This window comes from Canis lupus, chromosome 30 (genome assembly GCF_048164855.1).
Source record: "Canis lupus baileyi chromosome 30, mCanLup2.hap1, whole genome shotgun sequence".
In the NCBI taxonomy this organism is placed as follows: Eukaryota; Metazoa; Chordata; class Mammalia; order Carnivora; family Canidae; genus Canis; species Canis lupus.
Genome location: NC_132867.1, coordinates 32318336 through 32335660, shown reverse-complemented (window position 1 = coordinate 32335660; position 17325 = coordinate 32318336). Strand labels below are relative to the sequence as shown.

General features: G+C 44.4%; 2 protein-coding genes across 17 annotated transcripts in view; one reads left to right on the top strand and one right to left on the bottom strand.

The window, feature by feature from the left end:
- Positions 1 to 16095, bottom strand: part of ITSN1 (intersectin 1) — a 212381-nt gene extending 196286 nt beyond the window's left edge. For all 5 annotated transcript variants that reach the window (XR_012021338.1, XM_072806828.1, XM_072806829.1 and 2 more), the window contains exon 1: positions 15785 to 16095. The gene's annotated coding sequence lies outside the window, so the exon portion shown is untranslated. The remainder of the gene's footprint in view (positions 1 to 15784) is intronic.
- Positions 16096 to 16670: 575 nt separating this feature from the next.
- The window catches only part of CRYZL1 (crystallin zeta like 1), a 36098-nt gene continuing 35443 nt past the window's right edge, over positions 16671 to 17325 (top strand). For 4 of the 12 annotated variants that reach the window (XM_072806832.1, XM_072806835.1, XM_072806838.1 and 1 more), the window contains exon 1: positions 16671 to 16808. The gene's annotated coding sequence lies outside the window, so the exon portion shown is untranslated. Of the gene's footprint in view, positions 16891 to 17325 lie in introns of all 12 variants that reach the window. The other 8 variants (XM_072806840.1, XM_072806842.1, XM_072806843.1 and 5 more) reach the window with 7 other exon arrangements.

The following is a 17325-nucleotide window of genomic DNA, read 5'->3' as shown; positions in this document are numbered from 1 at the left end:
AAGAGATACTGAGGCCTTGCCATTGTCAAGCTAAAGGAGTTTGTCCCTCTAGCAAAGCATTAACTTGAAGAGAGTTGGGAGTTTCCAAGAGGAAGGTTATATACTCCTCCGCCTACCTCAAGTAATTGTCAATGGGCTGAAGGGTATAAGGAAATTTTATTTGATTTACATTCCCTTCTACCTTTGCTTCCCACATCATCATGCGGGGCTCTAGGAAATTGAATCTCTAGATTTCTGGAAATGAGGCTATTGATAATGCTTTTTCCTTGTAAATCACTAAGACCCCAGTAAACTGAGAGAGACTCAAGTCCCGCAGGGCTGTGATCTCTATTAGTTAACCATTTGTTTTTTTTTTTTCCTTCCCTTAGTTTTAGGGTAGCCAAGAGTGCCTGAGGAATGTCACCTGTATCCCACCTGGGAGTGAGGAAGAGGATTTGTGGGTGTCAGTTTGTGCTTTGTCCTAACCTTGCCCTCAGCTCCCTCATTACATCTACCCACACATCTAAATGTTCACCAAACCAGATGTCCAAACCTCGCCATTCTAGGGTTTCTATACAGGGCTTCATCAGACTGACATGACTGATTAAATCACTGACCACAAGATGAAACTCAAATCTCCAGTCCTCCTCCTTTTTTGGGGGGTGGTGGCTAGTAGTCACTTCATTAGCATAAACTCAAGTAAGGCCTAAAAGGGCTCATTTTGAATAACAAAAGATGCTCCTACAAGTCAGGAAATTCCAAAGGGAACCATGGAGGAAAGTCAACTACACTTTTTTTATTATGCTACAGAGTACCTAACATAGTTATTGATCTTTAGTAGGTACTCAATAAATAAATAACTGCTGTAGAAAAAAGGTTAGAACGCAGAAGAAAAGACAGAACTCCAGGTATACACAGAAAACAAGATTTATTAGTGGTCGCTAAAACTCGTAAGAGTGGAGAGGACTGTCCTAGAGGGGACTGCAAGGTCAAAAGAAGGTAGAAATAACAGCTCTAGAGACAGAACGTAATGAGGTAAGGAGCCCCAAGAGACCAAGAAATCCTAGATGTGATAGAGAGGAAAAAAACCGAGTATAAGGCAGGGAAAGCCAAAATAGAAGAGTGTTTCTAAAGAAGAAATGTGGGGGCACCTGGGTGGCTAAGTGGTTGAGCATCTGCCTTTGGCTCAGGCCTCAAGTCATGATCCCAGGAATCCCTGATGGAGTCTCGCATACGACTCCCATGGGGAGCCTGCTTCTCCCTCTGCCTATGTCTCTGTCTTTCTGTGTCTCTCATGAATAAATAATCTTTAAAAAAACAAAGAAGAAATGTGTCGAGGGGTGCCCAGATGGCTCAGTCAGAAGAACCTGGGATAACTGATCTTACAGTTATGAGCTCAAGCCCATGCTGGGTGTAGAGGTTATATTGAAAAAACAAAAAAAAAAGTGTCAAGTCAGATGTCAAGAAACAAATGGGTGGAAACTTGTGTGCAGCAATCAACAATGGAGGGGCAGAGCAGAAACCCACTATGATGAGTAACAGGAACAGTAAAGACACCCAACATGAAACTACTCTTCCAAGAAACGTGGCTGCCAGAGGACGACATGGGTCGCCAACCAGTGGAGGGAGCACAGCAGCACTGGGATGAACCCAAATACGGTGTGAAGGAAGGGACGGAGGAGGCAGAGAACAGGCCTGGTTCAGGCTGGAGGTTTTGGATTGACACCAAACCCTGTTCTACCTGCCTTAAAGGCCCTGCCCAGTCTGGCCTCCCCTTCTCCACGGCCATGGAGGCCTTCTTCTCAAACGTGCTGTGCTCCTTCCTCATGGCGTGGGTCCTGTTCCCATGCTGGTTCCTTCCCTGATGAACTCCTGTGCGTAGCTCAGACTCCCGGGTCCATGTCACATCTCCCATGGACTCCAGAACCGGGTTGCGTCCTCCTGAACGCTTTCTGCAGTGCTTTCAACAGCTGGAAATCATGTATTTATGTGGGGTGGCTCGTGGGTTGTTTTGTTGGTATGTCCATCTGTCCCACTGAAATAGAAACAGACGGAGGACATGTAGCTGTCACCCCTGTCCTCCCTGCTCCTGCCTCAGCTCCTGGCACACAGGACTTGAGCAGGACTCGAAGCAGTGGACTCACTTCATTTTTGTGCAGGACTGAGCGGTGGCACCGCTGAAGGGAACAAGCACCGGAGACAGGCCCAGAGTCACAGAGGAGCCAGAGAGGAACTGGCACCTAGAACCCGAGGAAGGAAGGTGACGCCCACCTCGTCCTTCTCCCTCTCATCGCAAGAAGCAAAGGGTAAGTAAGTGTGAGTCAGTGAGAGTCACAAGAGCTATTTGGGAAGTGGGCAGCAGGCCCAAACAGGAGGCAGAATCGGCCCTGAAAAGTGAAGGTTCGGGAGCCTTGGGGGAAGCCTGAGGAAATGGGCAAATCTGGTGAGAACGGGAGAGAAAGCTGTGAGGGAATACTCAGCGGGTCACCGCCAAGCGGGGAGGGAAGCCCACGAGTCTGTATGCTTCTCCTCAGCCAGCTGTCAGCCGCACAAACACAGGAAACAGCATGCAGATAGCTGGGCTGGAGAGGCGACGGAGGTCTGCAGGGGAGAAATGACAGAGGGACAGCTGGCCAGGGGTCGTGGGTGTGACACGCTCAGTGTTCCCAGGTGCACAGGGCAGGAAACAAAAGCAGGAGGAAATGAGCCACCTGAGATGAGAGAAAGCGAAGGAGGACCAGAAATCAGAGCGGGTGAAATAAATTAGGATACAGAATCTTAAAAATAGGGGCACCTCGGTGGCTCAGGGATTGAGCGTTTGCCTTTGGCTCAGAGTGTGATCAGAGGGGCCTGGGATCAAGGCCCGCATTGGGCTCCCCACAGGGAGAGCCTCCTTCTCCCAATGCCTAGGTCTCAGCCTTTCTCTCTGTGTCTCTCATGAATAAATAAAATCTTAAAAAAAAAAATCATCTAGGCTTTAAAAAAAAGAATCTTAAAAATAAGAATCTTAAAAATAAGTGCAACGTATATGATAAGCTCTTGCCACCTACTGCAATCAGTCTCTTACCAAAACCATAACAACAAATCTCAAAAATAGGCCCGGCCCGTCTGGAAAAGGTCAAGTTGCTATCTCTCCTAGAGTCTTAAAAAAAAAAAAAAAAAAGCAGACGACTGAAGAAAGGATATATCCCTTTCCAGTTCCAACTTTTCCATAGTAGATACATGTTTCTCCAGCAGTTCCAGATGAGCGTAAGTTAAAAAGCCTCCAAGAATGAGCCAAGACAGAAAGCTACACACCTTAGGCACTGAGGAAATCTGCAATGACAGAAGCAGCCCAACTGGTGACAGTAATGCCCACAGTTCTAAATTTAAGGTGATCTAACCAGACTACAGAGGAGTCTCCCAAACTTCATTCTATTCAGAGAAGTCACAGAATAGTAAAATATATTTAGTTCTAAAATGAATGAGAAATACAAATTCTGTAGGCAGTATGCTACCCATTTAAATTTAAAAACCAAACTTTATTGAGAAGAATGCTCACATATGCTTTTGGTTTCTTTGAGGTCTTTGTATCATTTTATTAAAGGCTTTCACTTAAAAGAAGAAAATGGTCACCCTTTTCATATTTTCACCATTTATTATGAGTGTTTTGGGCATGTGTTTGCCTACTCAACACCCTTCCTTCTCCCAACTGATCCTATTTTCCCTCCTGTGATTTCCATGAGTTTAGGTACAGACCTTACCAACTGGTACAAAAGATGGACCCAAAAGCCAGGACAGCCAATGAGGTCCTGCACTCTCCTGACCAAGAGGACTGGTTCAGGCTCATGATCAAGCCAGGCCAATCAAAAACCCTTGGACTTGAAGGTATGTGAGTCAACATACCTTCCTTTGTTTAAGACAGCTGGTGCTTGGGACACCTGGATGGCTCAGTGGTTGAGCTTCTGTCTGCCTTTGGCTCAGGTCATGATTCCAGGGTCCTGGGATCCAGTCCCACAACAGGCTCCCCACAGGGAGCCTGCTTCTCCCTCTGCCTGTGTCTCTGCCTCTCTCTCTGTGTCTCCCATGAATAAATAAATAAAATCTTTAAAAAAAAAAAAAAAAAAGACAGTTGGTGCTTCTTCCATTTGCAAATAAAAAATTCCAGACAAATATAAATAAGGACTATCATAACACCAAATTTTATCTTCCTCTACTTTAATCCTTTCCTTCTCCTTTCCTTCTCTTCCCATCACTTTTTGTTTTCCCTCTCCACCCAACTCCTTAGGAAAATAGACTACCACAACTTACCATTGAGTTGTTAGGACATCACCATGGGATAGAAAAAGCCTTCGACCCGGGTAAATTAAGCTGAGATTCAATTTCTCGGTATTTAGATGAGAGTCTAAATTTACCAATTAAAGTTGAGAGTCTTGTTTCAGAGGCATGAACAGAACACACCTGAACAGACTTCAAACTCACCCCCTACACGGACACACGCAATAGTGTTATGTTCACTGTGAATATCGCTACTATCGTTTTTTTTTTGCGTGTGGCCACTGTTATATGTATGTGAAGGGAAATAACACCACTGAACTGCTAGGGCATCTGGAAGTACATTCCAAATCTCTTCCTTCCTGCTTTCCCTCAGCTAGAGATCTGAACTGGTTTAAAAGATGTGAAAGTAAAAAAAAAAAAAAAAAAAAAAAAAAAAAAAATTAAAAATTAAAAAATTAAATAAATAAATGAGTTGAAAGTGGCATCCACATCTGCAAAATGGCTTTTCGAATAAAATCATGATGACCTAAGTTAAATTCTGTACTTCTGCATTTCCTACAATCCTTAATTTTCAATGTTACGATTACATGGAAAATATAATGAAAAAGTCACAACTTCCTCAGAAGTGTTAGAGACATGGTAGTATTACTTAAAAAAAAAAAAAAAAATACAGTGTTGAGAATAAGAACCGTCAATCACCATAACAGTAACCCACTCAACTGGCTTAAACCAAAAGGAACAGGAACAGGAATGCAGCCAGTCCACAGAAATGAATGAAGACGGTTTAAAGCCATCAGAGATTCAGATAGAGTTCTTTTTGCTTCTGTCCAGATATGTGCTTTATATACACTCCATATGAACACCTTTCTCTGCTCCAGACACAACAGCAGGACATAACTTATGTCCCAAGTGTTTACCTTAGGGCCTTGAGCATGTGAATCTCCAATCCCAATCTCCAGGTCCAATTTCAGATTTCCAGGAAAGGAACACTGATTGGCTAGCTTGGGTCAGGTCCCCAAACCTGGTTCAATCCTCCTCCGTGTCTTCTGTGGGGAGGAAGAAGTTGGCCAGGAGAGGATGTGCAGGTGAAAGGACAGTTAAGGGATTTGTGTTGGGTCAGACACTCCAAAAATTCCTCACACAGTCTCAGTTCTCTGTACTTGTTTTATCATCATCACAATAAGGTCCATCTTAGACTTTTGCTAGGAGTCTAGAGTTTAAAAGAACTTAAGAGAACTGAATCAAATTTAAGAAATTAGACGGTGGGGGATCCCTGGGTGGCTCAGCAGTTTAGCGCCTGCCTTTGGCCCAAGGAACGATCCTGGAGTCCTGGGATTGAGTCTCACGTCGGGTTCCCGGCATGGAGCCTGCTTCTCCCTCCTCCTGTGTCTCTGCCTCTCTCTCTCTTTCTATGTCTATCATAAATAAATAAATAAATCTTTAAAAAATTTTTTTAAAGAAATTAGAGGGTAAGGAGCTTTTACCACTGTTTGGGGAGTTCACATCAATAAAAAGTACAAATTAAAAACAAATTATAGGGGTACCTGGATGGCTCAGCCAGTTAAGCATCTGCCTTCGGCTCAGGTCATCATCCCAGGGGCATGGGTTTGAGTCCAGAACTGAGCCCAGCATAAAAGCCAACATGGGGCTCCCAGCTCCACCAGGAGTCTGCTTTCCACTGCCCCTACCCCTGCCCCTACCCCTGCTCATGCTCACCCCTCCCTCTTTCCCTCAAATAAATAAATAAAATCTTTTTTAAAAAATTTTTTCTCTGCTTGCTTCAGCAGCACATATCTAATAATTTTTTTTATTAAAAACAAGAGTACACTTAAAAAAACATGTATGTTTGGTCTACATGAAAAACCCAAGAGAAATGGGAAAAAAAAAAGAAAAATAAGATGTTAGAGGGCTAAGATTCTGTCTTGGTTTAAGCCTGGACATCTGGAACAATTCGTGCATGCTCATGTTCACTTACCAGGTGACCACACTCAGATCTTCCCAACTACTGTACTTTCAAATGGGACACAGGTGTGCTCACGGTACTGCTGCCCTTAGTTACAGGAGATGATGCCTGCCATTAGTACTAATTACCAGGACTAACGTGATACTAATTGTAGAGGACATCAAAAGGTTGAAAAGCACTGAATAAATGACCAAAACACTCCTGGAACTAAGAGAGCAAAGTGGCTGGTTACCAATGTGTATAAGGCCAATACACATTCAACAAATGTTCAAACTCATTGGTAGTGGCAAAAAAAAAAAAAAAAAAAAGGGCAAGTTAAAACAAGACTAAGATTTTTCTTAAATTGTTTTATCCAGTCGTGGTGAGGGAACACAAATTAGGGACACAAAGTCAGGGGAACACACTTGAGGGCAGTGGTGGGCTATGGAGGCTTAGAATATATTCCAATACATTAAGTGAAAAATACAAGCTACACGAAGGTATGTATTGAGATTACAAAGTGGCAAGGCAACGAAGACTGAATTCAGCCCTCGGGTATGCAATGTCTGAAGCCCAGTGTGTTTATAAAAATTGTGGCCCATACAAAAATTGCAAGATTTCATATTAAATCCGTATCTCTAGATTTCCAGCTTTTTTTAAAAGATTTTTAAAATTTATTTATTCATGAGACACACACACAAAGAGAGAGCGAGAGAGGCAGGGACACAGGCAGAGGGAGAAGCAGGCTCCAAGCAGGGAGCCTAATGCTCAATCCCAGGTCTCCAGGATCAGGCCCTGGGCTGAAGGCGGCACTAAACTACTGAGCCACCCGGGCTGCCGATTTCCAGCTTCTCTTGAAGAACTAGAAGGTATGTCTCTCAGGCCACAAATGAGTAGGCTGCCTGGCCCTGGGGAGCCTCTTGCATGGACCAACTTCAGTGCCCAGGTCCCTAGCATGCCCTCATGTCTCCCAGACTGAGCAGCTCACACACCCAATCTGCTGAGAAATTTGAGCTGATGGACCCTTCACAGCATATGAACAGTCATTATTGCTGGATAGTGAGATTCTAGGTCCACTTTTTTCTTGTCTATATTTTCAAAAGTTTTCTTCGATAAACACATACTGCTTTTGGAGTGAGGGGGGAAAAATGTTATTTTTTAAATTACCAAATCACAACTGCAATATCACTTCATCTAATGAGACTGAAACAACTAAAGATAACAGATAATGACTGTGGTTTAAAACTAACTGAACTAAGGAAGTAATGTAAGGTTACAATTACTACAGTATTTCCCACCTTTGATACTAATTAAAACACCAGCTTTGACAGACAATAGCAGCGTTTTACAAATTAGATCTTCCTCGAAGTGAACAACTTCTACAGACAATCAAGTCATAAAATACCTATTTTAAGGATTCATTTCCCTATATTTCAAGTTTCTTTCGCCAAGAAATATAAACAGAAACTCTATCAGAAATCTGTTAATCAACTTAATGCTTAAAAAGTTAAATAATTGCTGATCTTTATTTCACATTGTTTGGTTTCGTCTGATCAATAATAACAGTAGCTTCACAAGAACTTCAAAAAGTTTCTACCAATCACTATTCATCACACCCCATCCCTGAAAGCTCAAAGAGTATCTTCATGGCAAAGAAAAATTCCCACATCAGGTTTCCTGCATGGAGCCTGCTTCTCCCTCTGCTTGTTTCTCTCGCTCTCTCTCTCTCTCTCTCTGTGTGTCTGTCTCTCATTAATAAATAAATAAAATCTTTTAAAAATTTTTTTATAAATGGGGATCCCTGCGTGGCTCAGCGGTTTAGCACCTGCCATCGGCCCAGGGCATAACCCTGGAGTCCCAGGATTGAGTTCCACATCAGGCTCCCTGCATGGAGCCTGCTTCTCCCTCTAGCTGTGTCTGCCCCTCTCTCTCTCTCTCTCTCTCTCTCCCTGCATGGAGCCTGCTTCTCCCTCTGCCTGTGTCTGCCCCCCCTCCCCGCCCCCCGCATGGAGCCTGCTTCTCCCTCTGCCTGTGTCTGCCCCTCTTTCTCCCTCTCTGTCTCTCATTAATAAATAAAATCTTTTTTAAAAATTTGAAAAAAAGAAAAATTACAAAGCTAGGTAGAAATGGCAATATCCACAGGTGACAGAAAGTAGAGTCAATTCAACATTTCTCTCTTGCTTTCCTACAAGCCACTCCCACTCCCATGAAATCCAGAGTGATCTTTTTAAACAAAAGCAAATCATGGGACTCCTCTGCTTAAAACTTACCTTAGTTTCCTACTTCCATTGACTTAAAAAAATCCAAACTAGCCCCTATCTCCTCAGTGCTCACCAAACTTGAGGAACTCTGGCCTCCAGACAATCAGGTCCTCAAACACTAATAATCTACTCAATGTGCCAACAAGCAACTGCTCAGGGTCCAACATGTACCAGGCACTGTTCTAGCTGCCGGGGATAAAGCAGTGAACAATACACACAAAACTCTCTACCCTCCTGAAGCTTACATACTAGTAACCTCTCTACCACCTTATCTTCTGCCTCAATTTCTGTAATCATTTAAAGAATTTTAAAACAATTATAATGACTGTTATTTGAAGGTATCTGGAAATAAACAATACTACCTATAATAATGTTATTATCATTTGCTGACTTTCTTTAATAGTAATTATCATAAACAAAGGAGAGAAGAAATAAAAAAGGGGGACCTTTACTCATTGAAACTTTGCTATACACCAGTAATGAGACTTATTTATCCATTTTTCAAGCTTTCTCTCATACTAGCTATACAGCTTTTAGATGCCAGTGACCAAAAGGTAGCATTTCAATTCTGCCAGAATGGAGCAGTTGAGTTTAAATAATGCCAGAAAGTGGAAGATTACTTGTTTTCAAAATCTAATTATCTTAGGTTTGCAGCAGAAATGGATTGTTATAAAACAGCATCTCCACAACGAAGATTATAGATCTTCCACAGACTCTTATTATAAATAACATACAGGAATGGTGTGTGTATGTTTATACAATGACTTATGATAGGAAACACTACCCTTGTTAGAACAATGTAACCGCTCAGGAACTTTGTCTCAGAAAAAAATAATTAGCCCTACACACACGCACGTACACAAAGATAAAACAAACAGATCCAAGAGCATCTTGTTTCCAGTGCTTTTAGCATAAGAATCAGTGTCCTCCTGGGGTGCCTGGGTGGTTCAGTTGGTTAAGCATCTATCTGCCTTTGGCTTGGGTCATGATCCCTGGGTGAGGGACTGAGCCCTATATAGGGCTCCCTGCTCACCGGGGAATCTGCTTCTCCCTCTCTCTTCCCCTGCTGTGTGCTCACACACACTCTCTTTCAAATAAATAATAAATAAATTTTTTTTAGAAAGTAAAAAGAATCAGTGTCTTCCTTATGGCACTTAGGTGGCTCAACTGGTTGCACATCTGACTCATCGTTTCGGCTCAGATCAGTCTCAGCCCTGCGTCAGGCTCCACGCTCAGCATGGAGTCCGCTTGGGATTCTCTCTCCCTCTCCCTGCCCCACCCCCAACACGCACAAGTGCTCTCTCACTCTCAAATAAATAAAAAAAATATTTAAAGAATCAATGTCCTCCTTTACTAGGTTGGCTAATGCATGGCACTAAAAACCACTTGGTTGCATTCATTTCCATGAGCTGTATCCATGTCTTGCAAATCCATGCTACCAGTCACCGGGAGGACTTGCAGGCAAGACACAAGGATGAACAAAACCATCACTGACAGAAAAACTAGGCAAAATGCCCATTAAAGCAAGAGGATCAGGGATCCCTGGGTGGCGCAGCAGTTTGGCGCCTGCCTTTAACCCAGGGCGCGATCCTGGAGACCCGGGATTGAATCCCATGTCGGGCTCCCGGTGCATGGAGCCTGCTTCTCCCTCTGCCAGTGTCTCTGCCTCTCTCTCTCTCTCTCTCTCTGTGACTATCAAAGATAAAAAAAATAAAAATAAAAAAAAAAATAAAGCAAGAGGATCAAAAGCACTGCCCTTGTGCATTAGGATAAGATGTTTTATTTTAAACATCAAGGATTAAAAAAAGAAAAACTGACCCACTGCTATGACCTTGTTATGTTCACAGTCATATTCAGCTGAATCTGAAACTCCATCACACCCCTCAGTTCAACTCCTGGGACTGCCATTCAGCCAAGAGTGCAAAGTACTCTGTACCATTCCCACACCACACAACACTGAATGGGTTTTAGTGACCAGCTTAAAATTGAGCTGTCAATTCAGCACAAGCAAACTCAGGCCAGAGAGCTAAAGCCAAAACAATTTCACCAATGCTCTCTCTGGGCAATAAGTTAGTAAGATAAACGGCCGATTAATTCTCCCAGAAAAAGGTCAAAAGAGCACTGAATTCAAATAGATCAACCTGTTTCAAATTCACCTGGTTAGAGAGCTACAAATGTTAGCAACAAAATGTTAATGATAGTCTACCATCACATTTATTAACAGGCTTGGGTTTTTTGTTTTTAGCAATCTCCGGGTGGATCCATGACATCTCTGTACAGAGAGGCCATCACATTCCTGAAGTGAACTTCCACAGACTGATTCAAATCTCCAAATTGGCCAATATGGGAACGTTTGGACAGACTCCCAGCTGTCTTCCTTATCATACGTCTACACACAGTCGTTTCCAAGGCAAGTCCACATTACAAGTGAACCGCCTTTTCAAATTTCACTAGTCTTCTCTGTAACTCTAATCCTGTTTTTCATGCAGGGGCACTTCAGGAAAACCACTACATTGGAAAGGATAATAAGCTGCTTTGAGAGACGAATGCTAGATAGTAGACAAGGCTTATTTGTGAGCTAACTTATATGACTAACTTCTCAACAAGAGGGACTCAGGCCTATAAACTGATACGCAGCAGAGAACCTCCAGGTTATTCCAAAAATGAAATCAGGAATATAAAAATACCCTAATGCCTATAAATCATGTCCAAGAAACAGGCAGTCCAGGATCGTGGCTGAACATTTGGGCTCTGGACTTACACATCTGGGTGGCCACTTGCTGGCTCTTTAAAGTTCCTTAACTGCTGGTACTTCAGTTTCCAAGGCATAGTCATCTAAAAAAGGACAATTTTGTGAAGACTGAGTGAGGTAGTGCTTATCAAATGATGCAAAAGGACTTGCTAAATGTTAGCTATCACTATTAGCAGTGCATGAATTTTCTGACTTTCCAGATCATACTCCTGAACACATCACATTAACATCCCTTTCTTCTTCCTAAAAATAATAATTCACTAGGTTTGTCACTGGTTAACTCATTCCAAAAAAAGGGAGGGAAGAAAACAGAACTCTCAACCACCACTGTAAGGATGTAAATTGCTACAACCTTTCTAAATGGCAACATGTATCAAAAATCTTAAACTTTGCATGCACTGTACTTTGATCTTGCAAATCCACTTCTAGAAACTTATCCTACAGTAAAAAAAAAAAATCTCCCGAGTATACACAGAGATGCATGTAGGAGAATAGTCACTGCGGAGTTTTAACAGCAGGAGAAAAAAGAAAATTACTGTCTGATAAAAAAAAATAGGTTAAATGATCACAGACATAAAATGGAATCTTATTCAGTTATTAAACTATTACAACTGACGATATAGCCATGGAAAGATTCATGATATAAGAGGTTAAGCCAAACAAACAAACAAAGTTACAAAATAATCATGTATAGCAGGGCCCCATATTTGTTACCAAAAATTGTATATAAAAAGCCACATGCACACACAAAAAAGAGGGTTTGAAGAAATAGGTACTGAGGTAGTGGATATAGAAGTATTTTGAAGTTTTTACTTTTCACTATTTCGATTTCTTTCTACCATAAACACGCAATTCCTTAAAATACAAGGGAAATGAACTGATTAGCAATTTGCTTCTAAAATATACAACAAATCTAAAAGCGATGACAAGATTTATCTTTATTTAGAAAAATACCTATTTACACAATATTTGATGGTTTATTACTTTTAATGGTTAGTTATCCAATTAAAGATTAGATATCCAATTAAAAAGTTAGTTATCCAATTAAAAATTAGTATCAAGAAATTAGCAAGAGACTTCTTTTTTTCAAGAGATGGATTTCTACCATCAAGTGCAGCAGTACAAAAATTAAATGGATTAGTTTGAGTTTTATATATTTTTATATACTCGAACTCCTTATCATCATAATTACCATTTAGTACATGAATATATCTCAAGAATTTATGTAAGCATTTGAAGTACTTAAACTTAACCTACTATTATTATTCCCATTCAGCTGAAAAAACTGAGACATTGAAAGGTTAAGGGCCAGATCAAAGTCACAGATTGTGTGTGGTCAAACCCAATAATACCCTGTAGAAATTTTACTCCCAACTATTCAGCACCCTCAACTATATAACAGAAACTGTTCTTTATGGGGTACTACACTGGATTCTGAAAAGACTGAAGGTCATATTTTATTAGGATGAAAAATGAAATTGGAAAACATACCAATTTTCTGTATTTTCTGTAAACCAATTTTTACAGCAGTATGTTGGGTTTATCATAGCATACCAGTGGCATTTTGAGATAGTGTTAAATAGTAACCCACCACTACATGGGGACCTAAATTTACGTTTTTAGTCTCTAAACAATATTTTGATAGAAGCCTTCTTTTCAGCTTAATCACCTTGTGCCTTCTATTCTTGGGAAAGGTTCTCCCTTTTCAGAGCCAAACAAACTTACATAAATGACTGGGCACAGTACATGTGGCTCCTAATTTATAAAATCCGTGACTAAGTAATAATATTAATTTTACAAGAAAAGGTTTTAAAGTGTGGCCTCATTGCAACCTTATCCACTCATAAATATTTAATGGAGCTCCTCCAGGCACTATTCTAGGCACTGGAGATAGAATGATGAGCCAAAATCTCTGCTCTTCTGAAACATATATTTTAGGTGCATTATATATCTGAAGGTCGTAGTCCATTTTTTATTAGCAGCCTAAGGTATAAAACTTAGTCTGCTATTTAAAATCTGCTATCCACTTCAGGGGATGGTCTTAGGAGAAGGAAAGCACAGGGCCAGCTGTTCTCCAACTTTTCTATTCCAAGGGAAATTCCTGGAGAACTTGTTTAAAAATCGGATTCCAGGGTCCCATCTCCAGGAATCGGATTCTGAGGTAAGGTGACAAAAAAAAAAAAACCTGTATTTTTAAAGATTTATTTTTATTTATTTATGATAGAGAGAAAGAGAGAGAGGCAGAGACACAGGCAGAGGGAGAAGCAGGCTCCATGCCAGGAGCCCGACGCGGGACTCGATCCCGGGACTCCAGGATCGCGCCCTGGGCCAAAGGCAGGCGCGAAACCGCTGAGCCACCCAGGGATCCCCAAAACCTGTATTTTTAACAAGAACCTCACTTAATGCTGATCTAAATGATCTGAGGTCCAGACTTTGAGAAACCCACCAGTAAGTGGAGCCATTCAGAAGAAAATGATCATTCCGAAGAGACTAGTGCTATGGCAGTGAAACCTGAACCGAGTAACATAAACCCAACCCTCACGTAATTAATTCTGTGTCATTCACAAATCTAGCAAATTAAAAAGATGAGTAAGAATGGAGCAATTTACCAGCACCTCCCCCTTAACATCTTATGGGATATTTGAATTTGCCTCAAACTAGGCATTTGCTGAAAAGATGAACTTGAGTTCTACCAACAGAAGAGATAAGCATTAAGAAAAAGGAAATTTCTAGTAAATTGAAAAAAAAAATGCTAAGAGGGACAAACATTTCAGGGAACTAACTTGCTACTACTCATTTTATGCCCTATTTCACAATGCTTAGTATCTGAACAATCCACAGGGTTCCAAAGTACATCAAAAATTTGTTCATTTCCTCTCCTACTCAGGCAGAATAATAATCATAGAGTTTTGTGAAGGTGCCATGTGCCTCGGCAACTTCAACACATTCTTAGATAAAGAAACGCCATTTAAAAGAAAATTCTATCAGAAATGCTTTTTAAATAGTTTTAATGCCACCACTAAATTAGTGTCCCTTCATTTCCAATTTAGATTACCTAAAAAAGTTCCTGGGTTCTTTACCAACCTCCTACAGAAAAAAAAAAAAAAAAAAAAAAAAAAATTTCCCTTGGATATTACAAGGACGTACATTTTTAGTTATAAAACAAACACCATGAGTGCAACATAAATGTGTCATGTAAACTAGAAGGGAAAAAAAAAATCTTTTAAAGAAAAAACCCAGCATTTTGTTTGCAGAGATAAACAGGTAGAAATCCTAACCTTGAAGAGAGAAATTTAAGCTTCTGCAACCTTACATCAGCTAAAAATAAAGGTATCCAGGCAAATACATCCCTCCCATTTTAGGGGTTGAGAGTGGCACTTCGCGAACCAGCTGGCCTGCTGGGTCCTGGCCCCAGTTCCTAACCTCAGATCCTGTCCACTGCCTAATGCATGAGATCTCTGAGCCTGTGTGTTCTTCATCCGTTCAAAGGGATCAGTGACATTGCCTCTCTCCGTCAACGGAATTGAGATTTTTTTTTTTCCCAGATGCATTTGTTTTTATTATCTGTCCTTTTTTACTGTGCTTGCTTCTATCATTTGCGCGTTTGACCACGGAAACGGCGAGAGCGGGATGCCCGGGGATAAGCACAAAGAGACGGCATCTGTCCGGAGTGCGCATATATTTAAAATTTCAGGCTGGTGCTGTCTTCAGAATAGCAGTGATGATGACAAAGTTCTAAGGGAAACTTTCATATTAAGGGGCTATCAGAAATCTCCACCGCCTCCCACTCAGCGGGGCAATCAAAAAAATAATAATAATTAATTAATTAATTCTGAAAAGACGCGAATTTATTTCTTCAAAAGCAAAGCCCGTCTCCAGTCCGAAATCACAACAAAAGATGCCCGTCGGGAATGTTATCTGCGAAGTTGTTTTCTAATCCCGAGGCAGACAGAGAAGTCAAGGAAGGTGCACCCCATGGGCCGGGTTCCTTTTCCTGCGGATCCCGGTCCCAGGTCGTCGTTGGGGCGAGCAGGGACCGCAGCGGTGGCCCCGCGGGGTCCGCACCGCGAGGCGGCGGCCGGGAGGAGCGGCGGACCCCGGGGACGCGCGCTCGCGGCGGAGGGGGACCCCCGGCGGGGCGCCTCGGGGCCGAGCGGCATTGACTGCCCTTCACCGGCGCGCGACGGAGACGAGGGGATGAGCCGGGGGCTCGAGGCCCGCGGGCGCCGGGTCCCCGGGAGGCTCGGCCCGGACGCCCCCTCGCCCCCGCGGACGGAGGCGCCCCGCTCGGCCGGCCGGGGCTGCGGACGCGCGTTCAGCCCGCAGCCCGTGCAGCCGCCGCCACCCGCTCGGCCCGCCGCGGCGTCCCGGCCTCCCCGCGCCGGCCACCGGCCGCCCCACCGGCCGCCCCGCCGCCGCCCCCGGGAGGATGGGATGGACGACGCGCGGGGGCGGCGGGTGCCGCGCCTCCCGGGCGAAGGCTGCAGGGCGGCCCGAGGGACGCGCGCCCCGGGCGGCCATCGCGCCGACCCCCGCCCCCGCCCCCGCCCCCGCCGCCGCCGCCCCCGCCGCCCGGTCCAGCCTGCTCCTCACCTCATCTCCGGGCGGGTCCGCGCTGCCGCCCCAGGGACAAATCAGTGCAGCTCACTCGCCGCGGGGAGGGACGCAGGAGCCGCAGCCCCGCACACCATCCCCGCCCGCCCGTGCGCCCGTGCGCCCCGGAGCCCGCTCGGGATTCTCCCTCGCGAGCCGCCGTACTACGGAGCAACCAAGCTGCGCTCCCTCCCCTCTCCTCCGCTCCTCTCTACCTCCTTCGCTCCCTCCCTCGCTCCCTCGCTCCCACCTATCTCCTCATCTCCCTCCGCCGCCTCTCCCGCCCCCGTCCCGGCCACCATCTCCGCCCACGGATGGGTGGGAGCCGGCACTCGCCAATCGCAAGAAGGCGCTCGCGCCTCCTCACCGCCCCCTGCCGCTGCCCCCGCCCACCGCGGGAACGAGGCGGGGGCAACTAAAAAAAAAAATGGAAGAGGACGGAGTGACAGCCACGTGAACCAACCAGCGAGCGCGCAAAGGGGGTTGGTGGGCGGGCGCTTGTCACTTCTCCCCGCCCCCTTCCCAGAAGGCGTAACCTTCTGGACTGGGATTTCCCTGACCCGCCTTCTGGAGCTGCACCGGTTTGGGTGCATCCGTCCGTTGTCCTGCGAGGCACTTATTAAGCTGTATCCACCTAAGTCAATTACAAAAGGTTTTAAGGGAGAGAGCAACGTGGAGGCGGAAAAAGAGGCGGGTCACTGCCCAAGGAAGGCGGTAGGGCAAACGGTTGGAATGAGGAAGGGTGTGGTCTTTAATAGAAATTTGCATAAAACGGAACCCATCCGTGAGACTACAACTTCGCCCTTTTATTGGTAGCCCCGGGGCGTCTCGTCCGGGCGGGGCATTCTGGGAGATGTAGTTCTGCGTTCGGTTGCTATGGCGTTCTCCACAGCCTCCGGTCCAGAAGTGACGAGAGGCCTGACCAATGGGAGCAGCGCCTGGGCCAGCGGGGGCGGGCCCTCTGCAGTAGGACTCCAAGGTGGCGGTGGCGAAGACGCAGGCCGTTGGGGCGCCTCGGAGGCAGGTGAGTCCCCGGACCTGGGTTCTGTGTCTTCGGAAGCGGGGCCTTGGACTTTGGACGCCTCGCGGAACCGTGCAGCCCTGGGGTGAGTGGTGGGTCGCGTTGCACCCCAACCCCAGACCCTCTTGGGCCCAGGCCTAGCTTAGCTGAGGCCGCCGAGGGGCGGGAAAGACTTGACCATTTCCTGGTCCTTACAGGTTTTGATTGTGGGTTTTATCTCCATTTGCATCTCTCTTTACATTTATAGAAGCCAGAGTCGGGAAGTTCCCTTCCCCTGAATCTCCCAGGTTGGATTTTTTTTGCACACCCACCCCTGCTTTCTTTTTATTCCTATAATTTAAGTTAGTGTTTCATTCTCTCATACTCCTCTGCCACCGCTTTTTTTCCTGCTTCACTTTGCTTATTCAGTGAAGCAAAGGTATTTGCATTTACGTGATTATGCGGCCAGATATGCCCTCTTAAGATGAACAGCGGAAAACTCTGGAGCAACGCGTGAGAATCGCCTCAGAATCATGTACGA